Raw genomic sequence first — 18,871 nt, forward strand, 5'->3', positions numbered from 1 at the left:
TGAGTGCAAGGGGTACAGGACAAACATTCCACTTAAATAAAATATAATAACATGGAGCTGAAATCCATCACTCACGCTACGGTACAGTTCACAAGTCAAGTTACAAATACAGCTGGTTTGTGTTTCACATTAACTTCTGTTACTACATGCAGCTAACCTCTCCAAAAATGCATGGAAATAATAGGAATATTCCTATATCCCTGGCAACACTGCGTAGCACATGTTTTATATTGTTGAAAATGGAAAGTACTAAAACTTTGGTTTTAATGTTTGTATGTTTTTTCCAATTTAGTCATTCCAACCAAGTTAGGAATAGTCAAAGCAGTGTGGAGTGAAAAGGCTGGGAGAGCCAGATTATTTTAAATGTTTTCCCTGAACGTGAACAAGCAGTAGAATGAGCACAGATAAGAAAGATGTGCGTTTACGTGAATGCTAGACCTAGATTTTTTTTTTTTTTAATGACGCTGGCTAAAAAAAAGACAAATGTTATTTAGTTAGTATTTGTTTCACATTAGAAAGCTGTTTCACTTAATGGCAGCTTTGAATGCGATGCCTGGATAAAGCTGTCTGTTGTGTTGCTTAGCAGTAGCACAATGTACGATTGTGTAGAAAGCATTTTTTCCAGGGACTGCATAACCGAATTTTGGGAGTTGTTGCAGACTATCTGGAGTTTAGGGAATCACTATTCTAGACAATAGAGGGGAGAATCTATTGTGCAAAGCATTACTCACACAATAGGAATTAAAGAGCAGCAAAACGGGTGCTTGTAATTGTCTTGTTATATGTATTCATTGATTTGTCTAAACGGTGCTTGTCAATTGGATGGAAAGGCAAGGGTCAATGGTATTGGCTCCAGCTCATTACTCCTGGCCTGATACCTGCAACCCAGTCCTGCCCAGAGAACTGTGCCAGATTGGGTGCTGCTCTTGTGATGTGGACTGAGGTCTAAAGGGACTACGCTGAGACAACAAACTTTCATCTGTTACTGAGATGGATTTGAACTTACATATCCAGAGGTGAAAGGCATTAGATTATTGTGTATTTTAATGATCTAAACACCAGCACCCTTATTATCCCATCAATAAATACAATAAGCTGACAGTGGAACGATGCTGTGAATGAGTAGGTATTAGCATCTGCCATGGTTTCAATCATCAGTAGGTGGTGTTTTAATAGTATAGAATACAATACCATCAGCTGTCCTATAGAATCAGTGTACCATTATATTTGTGTTAAACACGCATGATACTCAAAAGGTCTTTTTTAAAGGGCATCATCGTACTGTAAGATCATCCAAATGAGAGAGATTTGAAAACATTAGGAGTAACATTTGTGATATTCTATTAAAATGTTGTCATTTTCATTTCTTTCAGACTGCTAAAATTAAGACCGAAAAGTTCATAAAATGAGTGAAACTTGGCATGTGTGGTGATAGGAAGCTTACAAATATTTCCATGAGCAAAGAAATAAAATAACTACAAAACAAAAACAACCAAAAAAACACTGAAGACTTAAGTTTTTTTTCTTTTTGATTAAAGTAACACTTTGCATGCAGCACAGTTCCCAAAGGACTCCAACAATAATGACTTTGTTCAGTTTTGAACAAAACTATCAGTTTGCAGTGTGCCTCCCTACATGTGCACTGCAAACGCTACTGTAACTGCTACAAGGGCAGCACCCTGGCTTTTTACAAGTTTGCAGGTGGTCAGCAAATTCTCATTGTAAATCCAGAGAACCACCAAAAAACTGTGCTTCAGAAATGTTTAAAAAAGAAATGCTGAGCTGAAGGAAGAGTTTATCTGTGAACCTTGTACCTAAGGGGAGTTCTGGTTCCTCAACAATAACTAATTAAGGCTTTGTGAACACATTGAAATACCCAGGATATTGAGAGACACAGGGAAATGAGTGAGCCACATATCTCAGACACAAGGATAAACAGGGAAATGAGGGAGCCACATCCCTCAGACACATGGATAAACAGGGAAATGAGCGAGACACATCCCTCAGACACATGGATAAACAGGGAAATGAGCGAGACACATCCCTCAGACACAAGGATAAACAGGGAAATGAGCGAGACACATCCCTCAGACACAAGGATAAACAGGGAAATGAGCGAGACACATCCCTCAGACACAAGGATAAACAGGGAAATGAGCGAGACACATCCCTCAGACACATGGATAAACAGGGAAATGAGCGAGACACATCCCTCAGACACAAGGATAAACAGGGAAATGAGTGAGACACATCCCTCAGACACAAGGATAAACAGGGAAATGAGCGAGACACATCCCTCAGACACATGGATAAACAGGGAAATGAGCGAGACACATCCCTCAGACACATGGATAAACAGGGAAATGAGCGAGACACATCCCTCAGACACAAGGATAAACAGGGAAATGAGCGAGACACATCCCTCAGACACAAGGATAAACAGGGAAATGAGCGAGACACATCCCTCAGACACATGGATAAACAGGGAAATGAGCGAGACACATCCCTCAGACACAAGGATAAACAGGGAAATGAGCGAGACACATCCCTCAGACACAAGGATAAACAGGGAAATGAGCGAGACACATCCCTCAGACACAAGGATAAACAGGGAAATGAGCGAGACACATCCCTCAGACACAAGGATAAACAGGGAAATGAGCGAGACACATCCCTCAGACACATGGATAAACAGGGAAATGAGCGAGACACATCCCTCAGACACAAGGATAAACAGGGAAATGAGCGAGACACATCCCTCAGACACATGGATAAACAGGGAAATGAGCGAGCCACATCCCTCAGACACAAGGATAAACAGGGAAATGAGCGAGACACATCCCTCAGACACAAGGATAAACAGGGAAATGAGCGAGACACATCCCTCAGACACAAGGATAAACAGGGAAATGAGCGAGACACATCCTTCAGACGCATGGATAAACAGGGAAACGAGCGAGACACATCCCTCAGACACAAGGATAAACAGGGAAATGAGCGAGCCACATCCCTCAGACACATGGATAAACAGGGAAATGAGCGAGACACATCCCTCAGACACAAGGATAAACAGGGAAATGAGCGAGACACATCCCTCAGACACAAGGATAAACAGGGAAATGAGCGAGACACATCCCTCAGACACATGGATAAACAGGGAAATGAGCGAGACACATCCTTCAGACACAAGGATAATAAACAGGGAAATGAGCGAGACACATCCCTCAGACACATGGATAAACAGGGAAATGAGCGAGACACATCCCTCAGACACATGGATAAACAGGGAAATGAGCGAGACACATCCTTCAGACACAAGGATAATAAACAGGGAAATGAGCGAGCCACATCCCTCAGACACATGGATAAACAGGGAAATGAGCGAGACACATCCTTCAGATAAATGGATAAACAGGGAAATGAGCGAGACACATCCCTCAGACACATGGATAAACAGGGAAATGAGCGAGACACATCCCTCAGACACATGGATAAACAGGGAAATGAGTGAGACACATCCTTCAGACACAAGGATAAACAGGGAAATGAGCGAGACACATCCTTCAGACACAAGGATAATAAACAGGGAAATGAGCGAGACACATCCCTCAGACACAAGGATAAACAGAGAAATGAGCGAGCCACATCCCTCAGATACATGGCTAAACAGGGAAATGAGCGAGACACATCCCTCAGACACATGGATAAACAGGGATATGAGCGAGCCACATCCCTCAGATGCATGGATAAACAGGGAAATGAGTGAGCCACATCCCTCAGATACATGGCTAAACAGGGAAATGAGCGAGACACATCCCTCAGACACAAGGATAATAAACAGGGAAATGAGCGAGACACATCCCTCAGACACATGGATAAACAGGGATATGAGCGAGCCACATCCCTCAGATGCATGGATAAACAGGGATATGAGCGAGCCACATCCCTCAGATGCATGGATAAACAGGGAAATGAGCGAGACACATCCCTCAGACACATGGATAAACAGGGATATGAGCGAGCCACATCCCTCAGATGCATGGATAAACAGGGAAATGAGCGAGACACATCCCTCAGACACAAGGATAAACAGGGAAATGTGCGAGACACATCCCTCAGACACAAGGATAAACAGGGAAATGAGCGAGCCACATCCCTCAGATACATGGCTAAACAGGGAAATGAGCGAGACACATCCCTCAGACACATGGATAAACAGGGATATGAGCGAGCCACATCCCTCAGATGCATGGATAAACAGGGAAATGAGCGAGACACATCCCTCAGACACAAGGATAAACAGGGAAATGTGCGAGACACATCCCTCAGACACAAGGATAAACAGGGAAATGAGCGAGACACATCCCTCAGATACATGGATAAACAGGGAAATGAGCGAGACACATCCCTCAGACACAAGGATAAACAGGGAAATGAGCGAGACACATCCCTCAGACACAAGGATAAACAGGGAAATGAGCGAGACACATCCCTCAGACACATGGATAAACAGGGAAATGAGCGAGACACATCCCTCAGACACAAGGATAAACAGGGAAATGAGCGAGACACATCCCTCAGATGCATGGATAAACAGGGAAATGAGCGAGACACATCCCTCAGACACAAGGATAAACAGGGAAATGAGCGAGACACATCCCTCAGACACATGGATAAACAGGGAAATGAGCGAGACACATCCCTCAGATACAAGGATAATAAACAGGGAAATGAGCGAGCCTCATCCCTCAGATAAATGGATAAACAGGGAAATGAGCGAGACACATCCCTCAGACACAAGGATAAACAGGGAAATGAGCGAGACACATCCCTCAGACACAAGGATAAACAGGGAAATGAGCGAGACACATCCCTCAGACACATGGATAAACAGGGAAATGAGCGAGACACATCCCTCAGACACAAGGATAAACAGGGAAATGAGTGAGACACATCCCTCAGACACAAGGATAAACAGGGAAATGAGCGAGACACATCCCTCAGACACAAGGATAAACAGGGAAATGAGCGAGACACATCCCTCAGATGCATGGATAAACAGGGAAATGAGCGAGACACATCCCTCAGACACAAGGATAAACAGGGAAATGAGCGAGACACATCCCTCAGACACATGGATAATAAACAGGGAAATGAGCGAGACACATCCCTCAGACACAAGGATAAACAGGGAAATGAGCGAGACACATCCCTCAGATACATGGATAAACAGGGAAATGAGCGAGACACATCCCTCAGACACAAGGATAATAAACAGGGAAATGAGCGAGCCTCATCCCTCAGATAAATGGATAAACAGGGAAATGAGCGAGACACATCCCTCAGACACAAGGATAAACAGGGAAATGAGCGAGACACATCCCTCAGACACAAGGATAAACAGGGAAATGAGCGAGACACATCCCTCAGACACATGGATAAACAGGGAAATGAGCGAGACACATCCCTCAGATGCATGGATAAACAGGGAAATGAGCGAGACACATCCCTCAGACACATGGATAAACAGGGAAATGTGATTGATCAAACGACTTGTAGAACTTAAAATCTCTTCCAAAATGAAAAATCCATTTTTAAAGTACATTTGAATGGCAGATTTCCCATGGCTACACTGTGTAATATTCAAAATAATATTGACTTTTGTGTTTTTTAAATATATGCTTTAGATTTTTCAATAATAGTCCCCTATGTGAATGCTTTTCTAATTATCAGCATGATTAATTAACTGATTTACATGTGAGTGATGTTAGCACTGAAGATGTTATGAGCGACTGAAACGTCTGCATTTTGTTTGCTTCTTTTGCACTGAGCACTTTTCTGCACTTTATCCTCTGCATCACTGATCTGTTACTAAATGTAAAATTTTTGGCAAAAAAGTTCAAAAAAGAACTAAGTCCGTGTAGCGCTTATCAATTCAATTTTTAGAACTTTCTTGAAATAGAAAACATGAAAATATGTTTTTTAAAAAATAATTCATTTACAATTTGAAAATTGAAAAATGTAAATGTTGCTGAAAATCACCAGAGCTTTGTTTTTTGTTTTCTCAGAAAAAAATACATTTGATTTAGTGGTTCGAAATTACACCTCTTTCAATTTGTTGTTACTCCTCCTAAAATAATGGAAAGCCAAACAATGGGATAACTTTAAAATGCTTGCCATTTGTGTAATAAAAGGGTTTGCCTTTGCATGTGTGCAGTGTTCTCCCCCAGCATTAACGGTACATCCCAAAGGTGACCCTTTCATTACACAAACGGCAAGCATTTTAAAGTGGAAAATGGACTTGGAAAACGTGACACGGACCGACCTGGCTCTTCATACTTTATTAGTGTGCATGTCCACTGAGACTCTGTTTTATACATTTACCATAATTAGACATGTTTGTTAATATGCTTTACAAACCTCTCTGGGCTTTACAATGCTTGCCTGTGATGGAATAATTAATCACTGATGAAGACATAGCGGTTCAAACACCATTGTCTTGTTTTCTAAAGTTGAAATGATTAAATACATTTCTGGACTTTGTCTAAAAGAGAGTGGTCAACCTTTATTTTGTGTCTATGATGGTATAATCTTAATATATAAGGAAGAAGGTTTGTCTGTCAGTCTGTTCCTTTATGCATTCGGACCCCAGAGGAGTCAGTGCAACCAAACTTTGCATGGCCTCCTCTTTCATCCAGGGGAACGTCGAGGGCTGGGTTTGGAACCAGAATTTTGACCCCCGGGGTACTTTATTTAGTAACCCCATTGCTGGATCACTACAGTAGCCGTGTATCTCAAATTAAATAAACCCACAAAACCAAAAAAAATAAATAAAAAGAACAAAAATTTTAAAAAAATTAAAAATAGCAAAAAAGGCAAAGGGGTCCATGTGCATTGTGCGATACCCAAGATCGGTAACTTATAGGAAACCACAAGGCTACCGTTCCCCAATCTGTCATGCGTGAAATACTGAAATATTGAATTTCCCCAGGCAAGGCTGGGTACTTCATCTAGTTAAAAATAAAATGGGCTTATGAGTTAAAATGTGTGTATTGATGTGATGGGCATAAGAAACAACTGATCACCTTGATCCCATGACTTATGTTCTGAAAGACCCTTATGAAAGGAGAGACGTGGTGAGCCGTGCAATGCGCTTTCCTTCATTGTGAACGATGTTCTCATTGTAGTCCTGGTTATTCATCACAAATGAAATGATTTGTTTTTTAAATTAAATGACCTTCCTCGAATAATAGGATGTTCTCATACCATGTTCGCAAGCACTAGCGTTAATTGTTTACATAGCCACCCTTTTAGTGCCCAAATAAGGACCAGGGCTTTTCCTACAGATTAATGGGAGAAATGGTAACCTGATGGCAAAGCAGATACAGTGCAGCAACAAATGAGTCAGCCTTAATTATATAGACGTATTTATCTGAGCAAGGGAGACTTATTTATATATGAGCAAGACAGACTTATTTATATATGAGCAAGACAGACTTATTTATATTAACAAGAGAGACTTATTTATATGGGCAAGAGAAACTTATTTATATGAGCAAGGGAGACTTATTTATACGAGCAAGAGAGACTTATTTATACGAGCAAGAGAGACTTATTTATACGAGCAAGACAGACATTTATATGAGCAAGAGAGACTTATTTCCAAGTACACGTGATGCATCCTCTAGTTGTAGCCATTACAGCTTTCCTCTTTTTGTGTTTTAAGGTCCTGTTTTTTTTTACAGGGTATTAATGCTTGTGACAGGGTAGCCATCTGCTGTGTGGGTGTGTGCATTCGCTGCTGAGTGACAGGCAGGAGATCAAGATGGAGATTGAAGCTGATACAGGATTTATTTACTAACACACTGAACAGCTCACGTGACACTACCAGCAATGGTAGCACACAGAGTACATACAACACAGTGTATGAATACTCTGGTGAGATCTACAATCTAAATGGTCAATAATAAACATACTCCGGCTAATTGCCCAGCTGTCTGCGATTTCGACTTGCTTACTCACTTCAGTATCCTTGTTTTTTTTTCTCTCACTCAGTCTCTCACTCTCATTCTCACTCTCACTCTCACTCTCACTCACTCACTCACACATCTATACAAACTGTTGAGTCTTAGGGGCTGATGTAAGGATAGTTGCAAAGTGATTTGCGGCTGCAAAACACCCATATTGCTGCCAACAAATGTGTTTAGGTGGTGTAAAGTGGGACTTAAGTGGTCACTAAAAATGTAGCGTGTCACTTCTATTTGAGAGCTTCTGCTAGCCTTTTTGGGGCAATGCATGCATAAAGCTTACTGTACAACAAGATGCTGGTGGAAACAGCTGAGCAAAGCCTCCCTTTCCTTCCCTCTCCCAATTTAAGAATTAAATCAAAACTACATTAAAGGGTATCAAGTAAATCCAATTCCATATAAACTAACACAGGGTGGTATATTTTGATATCATTTTGCAAATAGAAAAAAACATGTTAATGTTACAAATCTGAGAAAGAAACAACTTTGCATCGGAGACCTTGGTATATTACTTAGCTGTTTGATTCTGCAGAGATTTTCTCCATTTCAAAAAGTACGAGTTAACTTAAAAACTAAAGGGAATTTTAAAACATTAATAACATTTAAAACATTTAATAAAATGTTAAATCAACACTTTTTTAAATAAACATTTCAGTTTTGTTTTTATCTACAATGCCAATGAAAGCACTGTGCTGACAGATTTTTCACTGCCCCTTTAAAAGATGCTACCTGCCAGAGCATTGCCCCATTAGTCTCCCTCCCATATTTCTTCATCTACAAGTAGCTGCCAGTCCTGCACTGACACATCTCATCTCGTCTCAGTTTCAGTGTGTATTTACGAGTGTCAGCAATGACCTCCTCAACCTCTTCACCTCTCTAGTACTCTTTCACCTTCCACCCTCCACAATAAACAAGCACAGCAGCCTGGCCTCTCATTGTCAACCTGCAATATCAGTCCTGTGGCTGAAGGCCAGTGTAGTCAGTAACTTTCAACTGGATGACACCAGGTGCACGTTAGCGGCTCCTCCTAATAGCAACGGTCTTGCTACTCGTTTGTCAGGCCCTGGGTGACAGAATTACTGTCCCTTAAATGAAACGATATATCTGGGGGCAGTCATGTCTCTTTCAGGGCCCAGCCCGTGCACAGGTTTTGATCTGCTGGAGACATGAGCTGAAGCTAAAGGGCTCATTGACCTGCTCTGTATTGCTTTGTGACATCCAAGCCACATAAACTCAACATGGGTGAAAAATGGAAGTGACTGAAACGTGTTTAAGGCAATTCAGCAGGGTCTAATTTAATAATCAAAAAACAGCAAATTAGCTTTGTATTATCATGTAGCTGTTTTCCCCGATGGGAGCCTTTCTGTCCCACTTTTTAACATTAATACCCAAAATTAAAAAAAAAAAAACAGGTTCATAGACTTCAAATGACATTTAAATCCTGTTTAGATCATGAAAATAGACCCCAATGTGTGTAAATTATAGTTTTTGTGTCATTTGTTAAACTTACATAAGAACTAAGAGAAGATTGTACCATGTTTAACAAGGTGTGTGGTATAAAGGGAATAACAAATGCCCTTTCTTGGAGGGTAGAGTACTGTAAGTCAGTTTCAGTCACTGAGCTGACTGCAGATGCAGTGTGCTTGTCTTCAAGGTATATAAAGCTACATCAGTGCCTTTACAGAAGCTTCCTGATCCAGGATTAACAAAACCATTGTGTAACATTGTCTAGTACACCTGTCTAATGGAAACACAAAGAGCTGGAACTGAGTATCAACACATATTATATAGCAAATACTGTATAAAACAAGGATTACAATCTCACAATAGATGAGTCAATAGCACTACACAATGCAGTCTGAGTTTATGATAAACTGACTTACTGTTATATTTTGTGAAAATATATGTTCCTATAATAAACAAAATTCAACCTTTAATAAACCCCCTTTATCACATGGACAAACAGTTTCACAAAAAGCAATTCCCAAAGAAACAAATGGAATTGGGTCCTTAATTTAGATTTCAAGTATAAGTTGAGGTTCTTTAGCAAAATAAAGCACTGTGCCTGATGCATTAGTATGGTAAAAATGGTATTTCAGGGGGTCCCCATGTGGCTCACCCGCAAAAAGCACAGGTGCTTGTTGTGCAGTCATACAGTCATGGGGGCCGGTTCACGTCCTGGCTGTGCAAAGTCACTAGCCTTCATTGGCTCTCGCACTGCCACGGCGAGGGAGGCAAAATCGTTAGGGACTATTTCTACTTATCACACTGCAGCACATCTTACTGGCCAGGCGCCTGGTGATCTAAAACTGGCACTTGTAGGGCTGGCCTTTGTCCTCCAGAGGGCAGTAGCTCATTCACGCTGAAGCTCCTCTGTGTAATGGTCATGGGACAGGCCAAGGTCCACTGACCTTCTCCTGAGCTAGGTGGGAACTGCTGTGGTGAAGGAGCGTAACTGGAAATTCTTAGCTGGGGATAAAAAAAAACTCAGGGTAAAAAGAGTGGGCATATAAAATCTCTGCTTAAAAAATGTACAAAGATTATAAAATAACAATGTCTCACGGCACTGGCCATATAGAAAAGGTGAACCTAACACCAATGAACCTGTTTTTCAAAAACAGCTCTGATCCCTTCAAATGTGTGTTTGCACAGATAGGGAAGGCAGCCTCCAGCCCTTTGTAATTAATAACTGCAAAAATATTAAGCCCAGTCTTTGTTAATCTTTCACTTTGTGGTTTCATTTCCATGCTGGCCGAGGCTTTGGACCCAAACACCTGCTCAGACTGAGGACGAAAGGAGCGCTCCCAATCCTGTCAGATATCAAAGGGCTCTTTACACAGAAGCAAGTGAACCAGAGCTGCAGTTTCTTACAGCCCTGGGGACAGAGTGCACGGGAAGGGTAGACACACCTACAGGATGACAACCTTGATACAGGCGCTCTATTAATATTCACCTTCGCATTCAACACAGCAATGCCAGGAAACAAGCTTTCAGAATTCAACCACTTCTATTACTGACAACAACATGTTTCCTGTCATTTTTAACATTTTGTAACTGGACCTATATTTTGAGGTCTGTTCAATTCTATATGGTGGCGAATCTAAATACCAAAAGGGTACAATAACAGCATCTCTAACAATGTCTCTTCAGTGTATTTTTGTCTTAAAAATACAGAATGCCAGATTTGGTTTAATTAACATTTTTAAAAGGTGGCACTACTGTATTTACATACAGTTTAGATCAATTATACAGACCCCAATACAACTAAACTAACTGCATTGTCAAGCTGATTAGTGTGATAAAGACGTTAATATTTTATTACCTATATTACCCCAAAGAGCCGCCTCTATCTTATATTAACTTCTGCTAAGCTGGGTAACACTGTAAAATATTGACTAGAACAAATCTTTACTTTATCAATAAAGATATCTTATGACTACATCAAACTATTCTCCCTATAAATATATTTGTGAAACAGCTATTGATAATAGGTCATTGAAACTCATCATTTTTTTTTATTTAACAATAAGACTCTTTATTTATGAAACCAATATATTATTTAAAAAGTTTAAAAAAAAAAACAACAGGCAACACTGTCCTAGTACCTGATGTAATATGTATATTGAACACATACTAGTGCTATTGTAGCTTATATCTGAGACTGTGTTAAAAAAAAACAAAAAAAAAACATCTTTCTTATCAGACAGTGCTGTTCCAAACGGATTGGTGTGATGAAGGACAGTCTGGCAGGTCTGCTCAGATACACGTTCCTAACGAGAGCTCCCATGTTAACTGCATGTCTCTGTCAGAACCATGATGAGATTACTATTAACACAGGCAATGCAAAGGGAAGCACATGTCAACAGTTGTGTTTACATGGAAGTGACAGTCTTTTCATTTTTTGGTCAATATTGCTCACAAAGTGAACTGATTATTGTTACCGCTGGTTCCCACGCAGTGTCTAAGTAAGACAGCCTCTTGACAAAGTGTTATTGATTAAACCACAGTGCTTATTCAATTCTGGATGTTATATAAATTAAATTGTAACACTTGATAATGGCAGATAGTCTGTATGACTGAACAGCTCCTAATCCAATTCATTATTCCATTTCTTGCTTGTTTAATATTCTATTGTGTGCGCTCTGTATGATTCTCTGTAGTTGTTTCTGTAGATCAGCCTTTGCCAGGTTTATTAACTATTCCATTAGGCTGATCATAGGGAAGGGAGGTGCACCAAAGCCCACAGGGGAAGCCTGTGAAACACTACACTATGCTTCTCCATCCCACTTACACACTTTGCTTTGAGAAGTCTTTTTTTGTGCTGGAATAATTAATATACACATAATAGAATTTACCCCATTTCATAGATTAATGAATTGCTAATTCCGGTGAGTCACCCCTGAAGGTAACAACTTTCCTTACATTATAATAAAGCTAAATCTCAATATATATATATATATATACAGTGCCTTGCGAAAGTATTCGGCCCCCTTGAACTTTGCGACCTTTTGCCACATTTCAGGCTTCAAACATAAAGATATGAAACTGTAATTTTTTGTGAAGAATCAACAACAAGTGGGACACAATCATGAAGTGGAACGAAATTTATTGGATATTTCAAACTTTTTTAACAAATAAAAAACTGAAAAATTGGGCGTGCAAAATTATTCAGCCCCCTTAAGTTAATACTTTGTAGTGCCACCTTTTGCTGCGATTACAGCTGTAAGTCGCTTGGGGTATGTCTCTATCAGTTTTGCACATCGAGAGACTGAAATTTTTGCCCATTCCTCCTTGCAAAACAGCTCGAGCTCAGTGAGGTTGGATGGAGAGCATTTGTGAACAGCAGTTTTCAGTTCTTTCCACAGCTTCTCGATTGGATTCAGGTCTGGACTTTGACTTGGCCATTCTAACACCTGGATATGTTTATTTGTGAACCATTCCATTGTAGATTTTGCTTTATGTTTTGGATCATTGTCTTGTTGGAAGACAAACCTCCGTCCCAGTCTCAGGTCTTTTGCAGACTCCATCAGGTTTTCTTCCAGAATGGTCCTGTATTTGGCTCCATCCATCTTCCCATCAATTTTAACCATCTTCCCTGTCCCTGCTGAAGAAAAGCAGGCCCAAACCATGATACTGCCACCACCATGTTTGACAGTGGGGATGGTGTGTTCAGGGTGATGAGCTGTGTTGCTTTTACGCCAAACATAACGTTTTGCATTGTTGCCAAAAAATTCGATTTTGGTTTCATCTGACCAGAGCACCTTCTTCCACATTTTTGGTGTGTCTCCCAGGTGGCTTGTGGCAAACTGTAAACGACACTTTTTATGGATATCTTTAAGAAATGGCTTTCTTCTTGCCACTCTTCCATAAAGGCCAGATTTGTGCAGTATACGACTGATTGTTGTCCTATGGACAGAGTCTAACACCTCAGCTGTAGATCTCTGCAGTTCACCCAGAGTGATCATGGGCCTCTTGGCTGCATCTCTGATCAATCTTCTCCTTGTATTAGCTGAAAGTTTAGAGGGACGGCCAGGTCTTGGTAGATTTGCAGTGGTCTGATACTCCTTCCATTTCAATATTATCGCTTGCACAGTGCTCCTTGGGATGTTTAAAGCTTGGGAAATCTTTTTGTATCCAAATCCGGCTTTAAACTTCTCCACAACAGTATCTCGGACCTGCCTGGTGTGTTCCTTGTTCTTCATGATGCTCTCTGCGCTATAAACGGACCTCTGAGACTATCACAGTGCAGGTGCATTTATACGGAGACTTGATTACACACAGGTGGATTCTATTTATCATCATTAGTCATTTAGGTCAACATTGGATCATTCAGAGATCCTCACTGAACTTCTGGAGAGAGTTTGCTGCACTGAAAGTAAAGGGGCTGAATAATTTTGCACGCCCAATTTTTCAGTTTTTTATTTGTTAAAAAAGTTTGAAATATCCAATAAATTTCGTTCCACTTCATGATTGTGTCCCACTTGTTGTTGATTCTTCACAAAAAATTACAGTTTCATATCTTTATGTTTGAAGCCTGAAATGTGGCAAAAGGTCGCAAAGTTCAAGGGGGCCGAATACTTTCGCAAGGCACTGTATATATATATATATATATATATATATATATATATATATATTGTTCTTAAATAAAATATGAATAATTTTTCATTAAGCGAGAGTTGCCGTCTTCATTCTTGAGTGGTGGAAACATCATACGAAATATTTTTTTTTCAATTGTTTGTTCCTGGGACGAAGCACCTTGTGTGTGTTGTAATTGATTGAGGCATCTTTGTAGCACCGGTATTTCTATTTTCTACTATATATATATATATATATATATATATATATATTGTAAACGATTGACCCTCGCTCGGGTTCGTTGCCCCTTTAAGAATACAACCCAGCACACAGAAATTGGATTTTCAGCGCTGACGCGCAATTTTTTTAATAACACACAATAAAACGAAACACAAAATAAACACCTAGCTCTTTCTGAGCACTAACTACACACGCAGGAACCTAACTACCACAGGACGGCTAAGCCGTTTCCCTGTTCCAAAACGTATCCACACAGGTTTGCACTATACCTTTTTTTTTTATCTCGGGACTGCCAGGAAGCAGAGCACTCCCTTCTGCCTCCTTCTCCTTAGCAGCCCCGAGCAGACTGCCTGCTCTCCTTTTAAACCCCGCACCTGGGCCTAATTTCCAATAACGCCCAGGTGCGGATGATAATTAATAATAAAACAATTAAACAAACAATAAGACAATAAACTAAACTAATTAACTGAAAAAACAGAACAATCAAACAAAAAGGTGTATTTCTTTCGCAGGGAGGTCTTAACCCCCTCCCTGCTGTCTCTCACAACCCGCTATGTTACAATATATATATATATATATATATATATATATATATATATATACACACACACACACACACATAGTGAAAGATTTTGCTGATTTCTAAGGTTCGTAGCCCCTTTATACCTGGGTATTGATTATTAATTTGAGAATTTTAAGAAAATGTTGAAAATATGACAATGCAGTTGTAAGTGCGGGTCTCTGGCCGGCGTAATAAAGACAGCGGTAAGTTCACCTCAATAATAAGAACTGTGACGACTATTCTTCTCAGGAACTAAATCAGAAAGAAAACAACATCCTGTTGAATTTATGTCAGTGATAACTCTTAATTATCCATTAATAATAATAACCGTAACGCACATCAAATAGCGAACCATGCACCCAGCCAATCAAAGCACAGTGAGGGAGTAAGGTTTCAACCAATAAGGATTCAAAATTCCCTTAAAGAGCGGCATGAAGCGCATCTGCGATAGCGAATGGAGGGTATTTTGAAACCAAAAAATAGAAAGAAGACAAAACCGCAAAGATTTTTAAAATGTCCAGCAGCCCAAGTGAAGCCGACCAAGCCCCTCAAGCAGCCTGGTGGGGGAGAGTGAATACGAAATTTAAAAAGTGACCTAGAAGCAAAATGAAGTTACATAATAAAAAAAAATTCTGTTAGGCTTGCTGAGTGAGCGAGTGACGGGGGAGGGGCGAAAAATGTAGAATCAGGAGTTTTCCTTAAGTTAGGCATGTATAGCTCACCTTCGAACCATGAGCCCCGTCACAGGCTTTATTATAAATGCTTTCCTGTAAAAAAAAATATACAGATGGTATGCATTTGCATCTTAAACAACAATAACTAATTCCGTTATGTTTTTTTTATTGGTCCACATGTGTACCTGTGTACCAGTTATGTGAACCCCTGTCTATAAGGCTTTGTCTGACCTGCCTGGCACTTTCTGCAACCTCCACCACTGGGGCTTCAAGCTCAGCATCTGCTTCCCTCAAATCCTGTAATCTGTTCTCTGTAAGTTCAACATCCATTACAGTATCATATACAAAAGAATGACATCATAACAAGTTTACTCATAAGGACATGTCAGAAATCTGAATTTCCTGGTAACCTGGGGTCCAACCGGACATATGCATACGGGCATGCCTGACATCAATGGAAAGCACAAAGCCTGCGCTTTTAAATGACGTTAAAACCAGAACGCTATCAGTTGAAGGGACCGAGTAATAGGCAACAAACAAAACTCAGGAGCTGACTCATGTCACATGACTCAAGCTTTAGCTTCGGTTTGCTGTAGTTTCGCAGCAATACATCATTGGAATGCTCTAAATATGTACTTTCAAACATGCCTTGAACCAGGAAGCTAGCTATTACTGTGCCTGAGATATTCACACGAGAAGGTCAGGCCTGCCGATACACTATGCCCATACGGACCCCAAACCTAAAACAATCTGGGAAATTCAACCAGGCTACCGGGACTCGAAATATCCTTTGCATAGTGTAACAGGATGGGTGCCTGACAACTACCTAAAAGGAAACAAAAACCAAGTCACTAGATGCACATAATAACTTATACTAAAGCACAGTGAGGTTAATTTCCAATTATAGCATAAATCCCCCCAAATTTTAAATCTGTAGTTTTATACCTAACATTTTATTAATAGTGTATATGTTACGGTAAAAGTTTCCATATTGGAAAATCTCAAGATTTACTGGTAAATGTCGACATTTACCAAGCAAAGCAATAAATGTCCAAAATAAACATGATAGCGCTTTATTTCAGACATTTCCTGGTAAATCTCAAGAATAACCAAGTGCCTTTACCAATAAGCTTTCGGTAAATGTCCAAAAAGCAAAATATTTCTTCATAATTCCAGACATTTACCACCTTACGTAACTTAAGACTTACCAGATGTGAGCTTTTACCGAAACATATAGATGGAGTGCTAGCATGTTAATTTAGATGCTAGATTTCATAACACTGCATATGAGTATTGTACGGGTTTACCATGTTCTATGTACTGGCATACTAATACTTTAACAAAAATGGAAAATTGTATTAATAGAAATGTTATCGTAAATTTGGCAGTCGGGAGTCAAACAGCTTGATTAACATGTGGTGTACATAAAAGGAAGGAAGGAACTGTGGGTACTGAGGTGTTCAGAGCAATGATAAACGAACAGGCTGCCATCTGCCCATCATTCAGACCATTCACGCCATTTAGACCATTAAAAAATATGCAGGAACATTTATAAAATAAACTAATTAAAACACAAAAGCCTAGCTTTTGAAAAATGTAAAAACACAAATTAACAATCAATTTATATTGCTCTCACATATCTATATTAACAATGCATTTCTATTGCTCCCTTGTATCTATATTAACAATCAATTTCTATTGCTCCCTTGTATCTATATTAACAATGCATTTCTATTGCTCCCACATATCTATATTAACAATGCATTTCTATTGCTCCCTTGTATCTATATTAACAATGCATTTCTATTGCTCCCTTGTATCTATATTAACAATGCATTTCTATTGCTCCCTTGTATCTATATTAACAATGCATTTCTATTGCTCCCGCATATCTATATTAACAATGCATTTCTATTGCTCCCGCATATCTATATTAACAATGCATTTCTATTGCTCCCTTGTATCTATATTAACAATGCGTTTCTATTGCTCCCTTGTATCTATATTAACAATGCATTTCTATTGCTCCCGCATATCTATATTAACAATGCATTTCTATTGCTCCCTTGTATCTATATTAACAATGCATTTCTATTGCTCCCGCATATCTATATTAACAATGCATTTCTATTGCTCCCTTGTATCTATATTAACAATGCATTTCTATTGCTCCCGCATATCTATATTAACAATGCATTTGTATTGCTCCCACATATCTATATTAACAATGCATTTCTATTGCTCCCACATATCTATATTAACAATGCATTTCTATTGCTCCCACATATCTATATTAACAATGCATTTCTATTGCTCCCACATATCTATATTAACAATGCATTTCTATTGCTCCCACATATCTATATTAACAATGCATTTCTATTGCTCACGCTTATCTATATTAACAATGCATTTCTATTGCTCTCGCGTATCTATATTAACAATGCATTTCTATTGCTCCCTTGTATCTATATTAACAATGCATTTCTATTGCTCCCACATATCTATATTAACAATGCATTTCTATTGCTCCCGCATATCTATATTAACAATGCATTTCTATTGCTCCCTTGTATCTATATTAACAATGCATTTCTATTGCTCCCTTGTATCTATATTAACAATGCATTTCTATTGCTCCCTTGTATCTATATTAACAATGCATTTCTATTGCTCCCTTGTATCTATATTAACAATGCATTTCTATTGCTCCCGCATATCTATATTAACAATGCATTTCTATTGCTCCCTTGTATCTATATTAACAATGCATTTCTATTGCTCCCTTGTATCTATATTAACAATGCATTTCTATTGCTCCCTTGTATCTATATTAACAATGCATTTCTATTGCTCCCTTGTATCTATATTAACAATGCATTTCTATTGCTCCCTTGTATCTATATTAACAAAGCATTTCTATTGCTCTCGCGTATCTATATTAACAATGCATTTCTATTGCTCCCTTGTATCTATATTAACAATGCATTTCTATTGCTCCCTTGTATCTATATTAACAATGCATTTCTATTGCTCCCGCGTATCTATATTAACAATGCATTTCTATTGCTCCCTTGTATCTATATTAACAATGCATTTCTATTGCTCCCGCATATCTATATTAACAATGCATTTGTATTGCTCCCACATATCTATATTAACAATGCATTTCTATTGCTCCCGCATATCTATATTAACAATGCATTTCTATTGCTCCCGCATATCTATATTAACAATGCATTTCTATTGCTCCCGCGTATCTATATTAACAATGCATTTCTATTTCCCTTGTA

The 18,871-nt window shown here is 39.2% G+C and overlaps 1 protein-coding gene across 2 annotated transcripts in view; it reads right to left on the bottom strand.

The window, feature by feature from the left end:
* Positions 1-18,871, bottom strand: part of LOC117396991 (nuclear receptor subfamily 5 group A member 2-like) — an 83,318-nt gene that overhangs the window by 44,888 nt on the left and 19,559 nt on the right. The window lies entirely within an intron of this gene.

Source organism: Acipenser ruthenus, chromosome 31 (genome assembly GCF_902713425.1).
Source record: "Acipenser ruthenus chromosome 31, fAciRut3.2 maternal haplotype, whole genome shotgun sequence".
NCBI classification, from domain to species: domain Eukaryota; kingdom Metazoa; phylum Chordata; class Actinopteri; order Acipenseriformes; family Acipenseridae; genus Acipenser; species Acipenser ruthenus.